At 46.3% G+C, this 12,653-nt stretch overlaps 1 long non-coding RNA gene across 1 annotated transcript; it reads right to left on the bottom strand.

Moving 5' to 3' along the window:
- Positions 1-3,979: 3,979 nt before the first annotated feature.
- Positions 3,980-12,653, bottom strand: LOC308257365. Its single transcript, XR_013961571.1, has 2 exons — positions 12,459-12,653; positions 3,980-6,451 (listed from the first exon to the last, which is right to left on the bottom strand). It is a non-coding gene; the product is annotated as an uncharacterized lncRNA (long non-coding RNA).

Genomic DNA, 12,653 nt, shown 5'->3' with positions numbered 1-12,653 from the left:
CATGCAGCTCCCAGCCAGGTTAGGATGTGCTTTCTAATCAGAACAGAACCTGACACTACGGTTAATAGAGCATGGTTAATATTCCAATATTCTCTTTCTGCCCCTAGCAAAGGCTATCGGCGCTGACATTTCTCACTGCCCTCACCCTCAGCCCCCACCCGCGCCTCGCAGCAGGCCGTCTGGATGTGGTCAGTGATGACCAGGTGATGCGGGCCTGTCCTGGAGCTGGCCACTTCTCACCAGGTGAAGGGCAGGGCCTGGGATGGGTTTGCACATCATTGCAGGTATCCAGCCCTCCACCCTCACTAACACCCTGATTTGAGCTCTGGAGCCCAGGGACCATGAACCTGTCCTGTTTCAGTCTCCATGGGGCTGGCCAAGCACCAGGACATGGGACTGATGGGATTTCATAGTGTTAGGGGTGTTAACATAAGAAACATTCAAACCTGTGAAGAAATTTTGTGAGTTTATTTGAGCCAAACTGTCAACAATTGCCAGGAAGCAGAATCTCAACCCATTGAGACAATGCTCCAGAGAATAGCAGTTTTTCACTTTGTTTTATCCATTGTAATCAGAGGAAACATAAGTGGGGGACATGAAATCCATTGGTGATGGATCAGGAAGGCGGGAGAAAGCAAAGCCAGAAACCTCTGGGATTGGATAAAAAGTAAAATGATGGACACATGCTTCTTTTACACAGGCGGGTGCAGGATAGTTAACAGTCAGCAATTAACAGGATCATAGTAACAACGAGGGAATCTGTGGTCTATGGCTGTGATGCCATTTGTTGTAGCCCGAGAGGTCCAGGAAAAGGGAAGTTACAAGCTACCCTGACATTTCAAAGGGACATTATCTAAATGCAAAAAGACAATAGGCTCTGTTAAGATCAAAGATGATCTTTGCCAGGGAAGATATTGACCTAGGACATGACTACCCACTATAAACTGCTTTTTAATGGAAAAGTTTTAATTTCAGACCATCCTTTGTGTTTACTTTAGGACTCTGAGTTTGCAAGGCTGTCCACAAGGGGCAGAAATATAATATTGGGGACTAGCTATTAGTTATAAGAAATAATTATAAGAAATATTAATCATGCTCTGTTAACCATGTGAACGAAAAGGGGCCACATGCTAACCTGACTAACTTAGGGGAGGCCTGTGTGGTGGCCTTGCAAACTCAAGAGACCTAAAGTAACCACAAGGATGGTCTGAAATTAAAACCTTCAATTAAAAAGCAGTTTATAGTGGGCAGTCATGTCCTAGGCCAGTATCTTCCCTGACAAAGATGAATTTTCGACCTTTACTGAGTCTATTGTCTTTTTGCATCTAAGATAACATGCCTGTGGACTGTCAGGGTAACCTGTAACTTCCCTTCTTCCGGACCCCTCAGGGCACAACCAATATGCCAGGGTGCCAGGGCAGAGACCACAGATTCCCTCGTTGTTATCATTATCGTGTTAATTGTTGACTTAACTATCCTGTACCCACCTGTGTAAAAGAAGCAAGTGTCTATCATTTTACTTTTTATCCATTCCCAGAGGTTTCCCACTTTGCTTTTTCCCGCCTTCCTCATCCACCACCAATGGAGTTCATGTAACCCACTTACTAGTACGTCTCCTCCTTTGATTGTAAGGTGTAAAACAAGGTGGAAAAGTGCCCTTCTCCTGAGCATTATCCCAAGTCATTGAGATTCTGCTTCCTGGCAATTGTTGACAGTTTGGCTCAAATAAACTCACAAAGATTCTTTACAGGTTGGAATGTTTTCTTACATTAATAACCGAGGTTGTTTTGTACTGATTAAAGAAAGCACATTGTTACCTGCCAGGAAGTTGTATGCAGGACCTGGGAGCTCACCTGGAAATGCTGCCCATCCTCCCCACCCGCGAGCTGCCTGTTATCATGGAAAGATTGACAGCCCTGTTGCGGAAAGGAAACGATGGAGCCCAGGATGCCCCCGCCCTTTGCAAATCCCCAGCTTACGCCCACGTTGCCTGTAACTGGAACCATTATACCCATTCTTACTCCTTTGGCCCACTTTCCTATTGTGAGAAATTCTCACCTGTCCAAATTCAAACAACAGTCTTGGAGACATGAAGCATGGCCAAAGAGAGACCTTTAATATGTTCTCCGTTCTCAGTTTTCGAAAGCGGGTGTCTGTGGGCAGACAGTATGCATAGAGCAGTGATAACAGGCAATTTAACCCTATGGCGTGAGAGTGCCTCCTCCGGTTCCTCATTGACTTAGTACTGTGGGGTTAGCAGTCTTTCCCGTATGTAGCCTAGATCTATGTCCTATTGTCTCCTATTGGGCTATTTTAAAAAATGGGCTGAGGCCTTTTCTAGTTGTCTCCACCTCTCTTTGTCTAGGCGGATCTTCCTGGGAAATGTGCTGCTGGCCGTGCATAGTTCTTTGTTCTCATACCTTCCCCCACCCCTCCCTATATCCTGTCTGCCCTGGGGAGATTCAGTAACCCATTGGCCACCGCTGTTTCTTTTCTAAAAGGTGACTATGCTGAAGATGGATCCCAGAGGCCTGTCTCCTACACCCATGTAATCTTTGTCCTTGTGAGGAGACAGAAGAAAGTTAGGTAGGTAGGACCATGGGAGGAGGAAGTGAAACCGGGAACCCAACTAGGCAGAGTAACTAAGGCACCCCAACTGGACGGGTATGGCTGTTGCTAAGACAGGCAGCTTGCAGATAAACAATCCCTAGACAGTGAGGCATATAACCAATTACAAGGATGTTATTAAGGCAAAATTCTTTGAAAGGACCAATCAGGAACTAACAAGCATATATACAAAAAAGCAGGCGCTCTTCCTTCTCTCCCATCTCCCCTGCATGCGGTAAGTTCAGGTTGGGGAGCACATACATCCCTGCGCCCACGTGGCTATGGCCATGTGGGCCTCCACACACGAACTAATAGACTTTAATCCACTTGGATGCTCTCAATAAACTTCTGATCCGCTAACCATTTTTGTCCTCGACTTCATTCTTCAATTTTGAGAGCCAATGAACTCGGACTCAACATCCACATTTTGGTTTCACTTGTACCCCATATAAGCAGCTGGCTAATGGGGGTGGGGTGCAGAGCAGATTTTCATGGCTGACCTGCTGCTCTCCCATGCTGCCGGAAGTATTGGAATAAATGCTCATAAATGATTTAACCCTGTCCCCTCCTTAATTGGCTCAAGTAGTGACAGGCAGCCTGGACCTCTGGTGTCCGGTTTCAAGGGCTCAGAGCTGCTGTGAGTGACAGCCGGACCTCCAGGAAGGCGCTTCCAAACCTGCAAATGCTTCCATGGTACCTCGGCAAAGTGTGGAGCATCCGGATGCCAGGGAGCCACACTCCCATTTACTCACCCTCCTGTCTGCGTGTGTCCTGTGCCCCATCCCCCTGGGGATAGCCAGACTCCAGACCCCATTTGGAAGTGCAGGAATAGCCCCTATTCGGGCCAGCACAGGACACACAAGGACACAGGTCACCGGCGGGAGAGTGGGGGGGGGGGGGCGGCCTGCATGCTATCCATGCTGAGCAGCAGCCTGGCCCTCAACAGTGGAGCACTGTCTGCGGTGGGGCTGAGCCAAAGAAGGACACATGCCACAGCCCAATCCGTGTTTCCAAAGCTTAGAAAATGCATTTAACTCTGCAAGCGGACGTCAGGGTAACTATCTTCACCCAGCACTGGGACAAGGCCCAGAGCCACCCTGAGAGCAGGCCAGGGACACGTCAGGCACTTTGGAGAGAGACAATGAATCAAATGGGTCCCTGCACCTGGACAGCCAAACAGGTACTGCTGGACCCAGAGCAAAGAGGGAGGTTCAGACCTGCCCACCTGCCAGGGCCCCAGGGCAGGAAGGAAGAGAAAGATGGGGGCAGGGAGCTGAGTCTGAGGGATTGGAGCCTGCACAGTGTAAGAAATAAGGCGAGCCCCCCAAGTCAGGGGTCCTGGGAGAACACAAAACACACTCGGGAGCCAGGCAGCAAGCGAATATCTTTACTCCTGCAGGAGGGCGCGCACATGGTCTGGAAGCACACACACACCTAGCAGGTGGTCCACTCAGGATTTATAATCCTAACGCACGTGACCTGTCCCTCACTCTTGATTGGAGCTCAGGTGCACAGTCTTTCACGATTGGCTAATTCAAAGGGAGGGGTGGGCCTTTGCCATTTCAAGATGGCGGCCCCCAGGGAGCTACAAGCCATGTGGCCAACATGGCAGCTGCCAAGTTACGCAGTCCAACATGGCGGCTGTCTAAACTGTTCTTTGACAGAAAAGATGACTTGTTTCTTCTAACAATTCCCCCCTTTTCTTTACTTAAACTCTTTTCTTCAAACTCGGCTGACACCCCCGACTTTCCTGCTCTGCAGTGTCCAGGAGGAGACTACTTTGCTGTTTGGTCAACGTGGTTCCAATTAACCTTTGGGTAAGACACCCCATACATGGGATGACATGACATTCCATCACTGTAGCTTCTAACCAAAGGGGTGAGGTGGACACTGTAAGGTCTTGGGCTGGGAAAGCAGGAACTTTCCCGATCCCACACCCACTAAACTGGACAAGCCACAGCCGTGCTGGCGCCCTGCTGGACAATAAATAACTGCCCGAGACTTCTCAAGGATGGCCAGAGTGTAGCTGTACCAGCTTCCAGCTTCATAAATCACCCACCACAAGCTACCTCAAATAAACTACCTCAAATAAACTACCTCAAATAAACCTGATTGGTTCAACAGCAGCATAAAGGAACTCTGCCAGGCACAGGCGGGTGTGACTCCCCCGGCCTGTGCTCTCGGACCGCGGGACCTCACCCGAGAGCTTTCAATAAACGCGATTTTTCGCTTTTAACCTGCTTGTCTTGGTCAACTTATTGGTTTCGGTCAGATTCAGTCCTACATCTCTGATTAAACCTTACAGACACCATCGCTCCTTCCACTTTCCAACCATCGCTCCAGTGAATTGGAGAAGGAGCCTCGGTCCCAGGCTCCAGCTCACACATCCCTGAAGCTGCCAGTGCCTTATGCTCAGTGACGGTCCGTGTGCTGTGTTGTCAGAGACGAATGTGCAGCAATGGCCTCAACATTACACATCTTCCTCCTTCTTCTGCCAGAACCGTATCTAAGGCCAACCTGTGCTCCCAGGCCATCCTGCTGCTGGCATCTAGCAGCTCACTATCCCTTTAGCTGCGTCTCGAGCCTAGTTAACAAGCCTTTGCTGGTTCTAGTAAATATAACTAATCCACCACATTCTTGTTCACAGTGTCCACCAGCACAGGACAGACTCAAATCCTGTGACAATCTGAGTTCTAGCCTTAAACTCCTTGGCACTCCTCCTGGAACCCCAATGGGATCTGTGTGTATATGGGGACCAAAGGGGCCCCCCGCCAACTCTCTCTCCTCTTCCTAGTCTGTCTGTCCATTGAAAAAGGTTACAATGTGCCAACGTGAAAGGGATAGCCAATTGTATCAGAGCGCAAGGTCCACTCCATTCGCTGGGCAAGGCCACAAGTCAGGGTCCCCCATGACACCACCAGACACCAGCACGGGGTACCGACAGTGCAGCATGATGGACTTCTGAGGATACTCGGCCATTTACACATCCGGATACATTTCTCATAAACTCTGAGCCCTGTTCCCCCCCCGCTTGAGAGGCAGGAGGTATAGTTTACGTCGGAGGATGGGTCGGATTGTTGTCCTAGCTCTTTACCTCTGTTGGATGGGAACAACAGGGCAAGAGTCTTACAGGAAGCGTTTCCCCAGGCGGTTTCCTCCTGGTACAAGGCAAGCACACATTCCATCCCGGTACTGTCTGAGGTCCATCCGAATGGGAATGGGACCACTTGGGCCTCTAGCCTTCCTGCCATGCAAGCGTAGCAGTCGCTTTTATTCAGGGGGCATACAGAATATTTAATCCATTTCACCCAGGCATTCGTTCCCTTATATCCTCCTTCTATTTGCATGGTGGTGGCAATGGCCTAGGGGATCTTGTCCTGTGACATCTACTCCTAAATCTAGTCCTAGCCAATCTTTTGACCTAAAGGATGAAATATCCAAGTCATTCAAGTTATCTGTAACTTAACTGGGTAAGCATGATCCGGATTGTACACCTTTTCCCAGCCCACATTGTAAGCCCCTGCAATTTGCCAGATCCCTAAAGCAAATAGAGCCCAGTACATGATGGTTATTAAGACAGCTCACAATTTTTAGCATCAATTTCAAGGGGACATGTCCTGGTATGGCTGTTCAAGTTGAGGTGTGTCCGCCCTTAACCCATGTCTGATGGGTCCAACCTCACTCTGCAGTCCGAACAGCAGTTCTGTGGTAAGCAAGACAGGTAAGGTCCTTCCCAGGAGGGTTCCAACTTGCTTCCCTTCCAAGTCTTGATTAGAACAAACGTAGTCTTCTGGTTGATGGCGATGAACTGGAAACTCAAGAGGGCCTTGGGTCAGGAGGCCTTCTAAACTGAGAGAGATTAAAGTAAAAGAGATACCCAGTACACAGTTCTTAAGAAATTGGTCCCTAGTTTCCATTGTAGGAAGAGCTTGAGGCATTCCAGGGCCTATTGGAATACCTACAGCCAACTGTAGGTAAAAAAACAACAACATAAAAAACTTTTCTTAAAATTTAAACCCTAGGAAGGTTGTCAAACCCATTCTACCAAAAGATTATATAGCATTCAGAGTGACAAGAGGGTATTAAACACAAGCATAAGCTAGTAAAACTTCAGTTCCCACAATTAAGATCACTTTTTTAAAGTAATTATGTACCTGATTAAAATATCACAATATATAATTATTTCAATAATTTATAGAACTTTTGCTTCCTAGGCAAATACAGGAAAAACCTTTTAACAGAAAACTTTTTGCCTGGAAAAGGTCTAAACCAATTCTGTATTAGCCTACTTTAGATTCACCTACCTATAATGTCCCTTTAAGATTTCTCTTCACAATCCTTCTATAATTTTCACAAATCTTTTATTCATTTAGCTTTAGAACAACTTAATTTTCTAATTATTTCAATAATGCATCTCCACATTTCATGGCTTCTGTTACCAAAATCATATAATTTCTTTCCCATTAGCTAGAATTTTTAACTCTTAGAAACCTTAAATTTTAGGTGGCAAATTAAGTACTTAGCATTTCACAGATTAGTAATACATTCACATTTTTATTCAATTAATAGATTCAAATCTATCCTCTAGATTCTCCATAGGAGGCAAACTCAGATTAATTAATGTTTCAGTATCCTGTTACTTCAAAATACCTAGGTATTAAAAAATTTTTTTTATTTAACCTAGCAAAAGCTTCCAAAGCTTTTAAGTCACCAATTAGGCATATGAGGCTGTAGAAAAGGCAGAGGGGAGGAAGCAGGCCCTGCAGCCTCCTCTAGGATTGCAGTTCCCAGGCCTTAGCTGCTTGGATTGAAAACTGCCACATTTTCCCTTAGTGATAACATTCTAAGGTTTGTGTGATAATGAGTTCAGCTTCTGATAATATCAGGACTGTTAAGTAAAGAAACTGTTCTTTGGGAAGGGTGTGAGAATGCTAGCCTTGGGGTCTAAAGGCTCAGTGAGGGGTACCTTCCTTCTGTGTGTGTGTGTGTGTGTGTGTGTGTGTGTGTGTGTGTGTGTGTGTGTGTGACCCATATGCTCCCCCTCTTTTGGGATGTCCATAGTGTTGTGGTCTCTGTTTCTGGCCCTCAGGGCCAGCCTTTCACTGGACCACTTGTTCTACACTTGTGAACATTATGTTAGCTCTTCTGTACAGAAGATCTATGTTCTTCTGAGCCTCTTTTAACAGCTCTTCAACACTTCTATCCTCCCAGTTCTCTAACTTTTACAGTTTTCTTGAGATATCTGGCCAACTATTGGTGACAAAATGTAATTTTAATATTCCTTGGCCCAACAGGTCCTTAGGGTCTGGCCCAGAGTACTTTCTCATTTGATCTTTTAGTCTTTGGTACAATTCAGAAGGCCCTTCTTCTTTGCCCTGCTGAATATTGAAGGCTTTATTTAGGTTCTGAGACTGGGGAACTGCTCCCCTAATCCCTTTAATTATTAGTTCCCTGAGAGATCTCTCATGTATCCCCTATGGGTCCTTTTGGTAACGTCTCACTGGGGCTCCCGGATTTGGAAATTTTACATCTGCTGGAAGCACACCAGGGCCAGCCAGGTGCTCCCTTGCCCAGATAGCCATAGCTGACCTTCAAATCACTCCCCCTTCTTTTCCTGAGAATAGTATTCCATAGATAGACATTAACTCGGTCTATGTATACACTTGTGGGCCCCAAAATGGGTCTAGCTGGTTAGCTAAGCCACGTGGGTCTTCTAGCAGAGGTTTTAACCACCCCCCCCCCCCTTTTTTTTTTTACTGCTCCAATTCCTTTTGCAGCCTAGAAAAGCTGGTTTCTGGTGGTGCAGAGGCCTCAGGGCCGGTTGGAGCCTTATCAGGATAGCTCTTCTCCCAAGGCGGGAGGCTGGGATTATAAATTGCCATCTTGGATGTTCCCTTGGATTGTCCCCCCCGCCACCTCTGGTTGCATAGGGCGGGGAAGGCAAGGCAAGGAATCTCATTTCTCTGTCTGCCCTTGTTTTCTTTTAGGCTTCTCTGCCTTTACAGGGAGAAGGAGGACTGGCTCCTTCCTCCAACAGAGAGCACGATCAGTCTCCTCTTGAGTGACTGGACTTTCATTATTAACATTTTTATAATTATTACTGAAAAGCTTTATCATGAATTCTTCATTTTAGTTACATCTACTTATATCTTAACAACTTTGAGATTTTAAAGCCAATTATTTTATTTTTTTAAATTTAATAAATCTTTATTATTCACATTATTACAATTGTTTCTCCTTTTTACCCCCCCACAGCTCCCCTCCACCCTGTTCCCACCCCACCCTCTGCCCTTACCTCCCCATCACTGTCCTCATCCATAGGTGTATGATTTTTGTCCAGTCTCTTCTCATACCCCCCACACCCTTTTCCCCCTGAGAATTATCAATCCACTCCCATTCTATGCCCCTGATTCTATTATATTCACCAGTTTATTCTGTTCCTCAGATTTTTAATTCACTTGATTTTTAGATTCACTTGTTGATAGATATGTATTTGTTGTTCATAATTTTTATCTTTACTTTTTTCTTCTTCTTCCTCTTCTTAAAGAATACCTTTCAGCATTTCATATAATACTGGTTTGGTGGTGATGAACTCCTTTAGCTTTTTCATATCTGTGAAGCTCTTTATCTGACCTTCAATTCTGAGTGATAACTTTGCTGGGTAGAGTAATCTTGGTTGTAGGTTCTTGCTGTTCATCACTTTGAATATTTCTTGCCACTCCCATCTGGCCTGCATAGTTTCTGTTGAGAAATCAGCTGACAGTCGTATGGGTGCTCCCTTGTAGGTAATTAACTGTTTTTTTCTTGCTGCTTTTAATATTCTCTCTTTGTCTTTTGCCCTTGGCATTTTAATTATGATGTGTCTTGGTGTGGTCCTCTTTGGATTCCTTTTGTTTGGGGTTCTGTGCGCTTCCTGGACTTGTAAGTCTATTTCTTTCACCAGGTGGGGGAAGTTTTCAGTCATTATTTCTTCAAATAGGTTTTCAGTATCTTGCTCTCTTTCTTCTTCTGGCACCCCCATAATTCTGATGTTGGTATGCTTGAAGTTGTCCCAGAGGCTTCTTACGCTATCTTCAAAGTTTTGGATTCTTTTTTCTTTTTGCTTTCCCAGTTGAGTGTTTTTTGCTTCTTTGTATTTCAAATCTTTGACTTCATTCTTGCATTCCTCTAGTCTGCCGTTGGGTCTCTGTATAATATTTTTTATTTCAGTCAGTGTATGTTTAATTTCTAGTTGGTCCTTTTTCATATCCTCGAGGGTCTCATTAAATTTATTGGCCTTTTCTAGGAAATTCTTGAAATACCTTATAACCGTGGTTTTGAACTCTATATCCAGTTGTTTGCTTTCCTCCATTTCTTTCGTTTGTGGTCTGTTTCTTTGTCTCCGCATTTCGCTGCTCTCCTGAGTTGGTAGGGTGGCTTTGTGTGCTAGGTGTCCTATATGGCCCAGTGGGTCAGCCTCCCAGTTACCTGAGGTGGACACTCTTTGGTGCACCCCTTTGTGGACTGTGTGTACAGCCTTGTTGTAGTTAAGTCTTGATTGTTGTTGGTGTCACTGGGAGGAATTGACCTCCAGGCCAATTGGCTGTGAGGACCCGTTGTGTCTATAATGGAAGAACTGCTGTGCTGGAGACACGCTTATGGGGCAGGACTTGCTTCAGTGGGGCTTTGGTGCTCACTGAGTCTGCCTCTTGAATGTGTCACTTATGGATGTGAGTAGTTGAAATCCGGTGTCATCTCACACTGACCACTAGATACACTAGCTTCTGGATCTCCAATGGGGTGCAGGTCAGCTACTGTCTGAGGCCACCCAGAGAGAACTACAGTTTTCTCCTCTTTGCTTGGGGTTTGGAGGTTTTGGAGCTGTCTGACCAGAGCTGCAGTTTGTTAAGTTAAGCTACAATAGGGCAGGCCATTTATATGCAAAAGCCACTGTGTGGAGCTTGGATGGGTTTGTAGATTGTGCGGGGCGGGGTCTCAGGGAGTCACTAGGCTAGGGCGTGGCAAACAGTGATGGCTGCCAGTCAGCCGTCTCTGCATCTCCGCGTTCCCAAGTCCCCGCGTTCCGCGCCCCAGCTCAGTGAACAATGATTGCTGGGTGCACCTCTGCAAGAAAGTCACCCTCACTTTCTGACCCGATGGCAGACAGTCCAGCTTCTCCCTGTAGGAGTTTGGGTCCCCAGCGTCTCCCCAGAAACTGGAGTTCGGAGTAATCGGGAGCTGTCTCCCTTTGGGTTGAAAAAAGCGGTGCACCCAGTCGCCCACCGCCAGCCCGATTCGCACTCCTCAGTACCCAGCTTTTCAGCGCTTGTGCACATCTCAATGCTCTTTTCTATTTCCTTCTAGTTGTAGAACTTCCACTCAGCCACCTTTCCCGTGGTTCTGGGTGATAGACGTTTTATCTTTTAGTTGTAGTTTTGAAATTGTTGTGCGAGGCAGCAGTTAGGTGTTAACCTATGCCACCATCTTGGTTTCTCCCTAAAGCCAATTATTAACCAAAGCATTTTTTGATCAATTTTGTAACAGGGATAACTCACCAGCCTTCAGTGGCTTTAATGTGAAAGTACTATTTTATTTATTTTCCTTTATAAAACAGGAGTGCCCCCCCCCCCTTCATTGCTAGAGGGTACTTCTACAGATCTGTTCCTCCCAGTGTTATGGGGGGAAAAATAGAACATCGGGGACTAGTTATGGTTATGGGAAATATTAATTATGCTGTTAACCATGATTGCTCTTTCTGTTCAAAGAAAGGACATATCAACCTGGCTGGGAGTCAACCTTGGAACGTGGTCCATTGTTATTCAAGAACTGCACATTATCATGGAAGCATTAACCTTGTTGCCCAACCCAGCCTGTATAGCTTACTTCCCCATGCCTGTAATCCCTACTTCCCCCTATAACAGCCGTGGGCAAACTACGGCCCGCGGGCCGGATCCGGCCCTTAGGCTGTTCTATTCGGCCGCGGAGCTGGAAGAGCAGAGGGTTCTCTTGCTCTCCCCTCCGCTCCTTTACTTTGAATGTATATTAGTTCACACAAACACTCCATCCATGCTTTTGTTCTGGCCCTCCGGTCCAGTTTAAGAACCCATTGTGGCCCTCGAGTCAAAAAATTTGCCCACCCCTGCCCTATAACCTTTGTCCCTATATTCATAAACCAAGGAAGATTAAACTAAAGTCCCTAAAAGATAGAAAGCCAAAATTATATTACAGACATACAAACAGAAATCTCACTAGCTAAGAGTTTCTGGTGGCTGACACCCTGAGAGGGAGAGCAGGAAGTGTCCCCAAAATTAAGAATTTTTGGCAGCTGCTGGGACGTTCCTGCAATCTCTGTCACGTGTTCAGCCTCACCACACATAACTGGGCTTCACCTCCTAAACAAATTAAACAAATAACAAAGAGACAATAAACTTCAACAGGAACACTCTTATACAGGCATGCACAACACACTAAAAGTTTACACCACAGAATGCCCTGCATTAAGAACCACTAAAGCAAAGCAATGTCTTCTGTCCCTGGTTCGGGAACTTGCCTCCCCAGAACCTCAGCATTCTCCCAATGGACTATTGAGGGGAATGTATTCCCTATGCCTAGAATTTCTATTTCCCATCCTCGACAGGTCCCCAGTGACTATGTACTCAACCCCCCATGTTGGAGGTTTCTCGTACTCTCTGAGATCTGCTTTGTCCCTCTCTAGCCGCTTCCCTTGCTGGAGAACAGAACCGCACATCAGAACTCGGCACTCGCTTTATGTCCAAGACACATCCCAATCACATATGCCCGACCTCTGAGGACACCCAATCACCAAAGTAGTACTCAGTCCATTTCCTGCTTTGGCTCATGCATGAGGTTACCTGATTGTCGCGGTCTTGCTTGGGCCCTTCCTGGGTTGCTGGCTGACTCTCGATACCGAGCACATAGTTGGCCCAGGGTGATGGCTGTCCCTCCTCACCAAGGCCGCCGCAACTTTGTAGCAGGGTGCACCTCCTCAGGAGAGGGGTCCAATTTCCCTTTGTGATGACAAACGGGATCCCAGACATGCCTGCAAA

This window comes from Plecotus auritus (genome assembly GCF_963455305.1).
Source record: "Plecotus auritus genome assembly, chromosome: 8".
NCBI lineage: Eukaryota > Metazoa > Chordata > Mammalia > Chiroptera > Vespertilionidae > Plecotus > Plecotus auritus.
The sequence above is the reverse complement of the archived record's forward strand: the minus strand, read 5'-3'. Positions and strand labels throughout refer to the sequence as shown.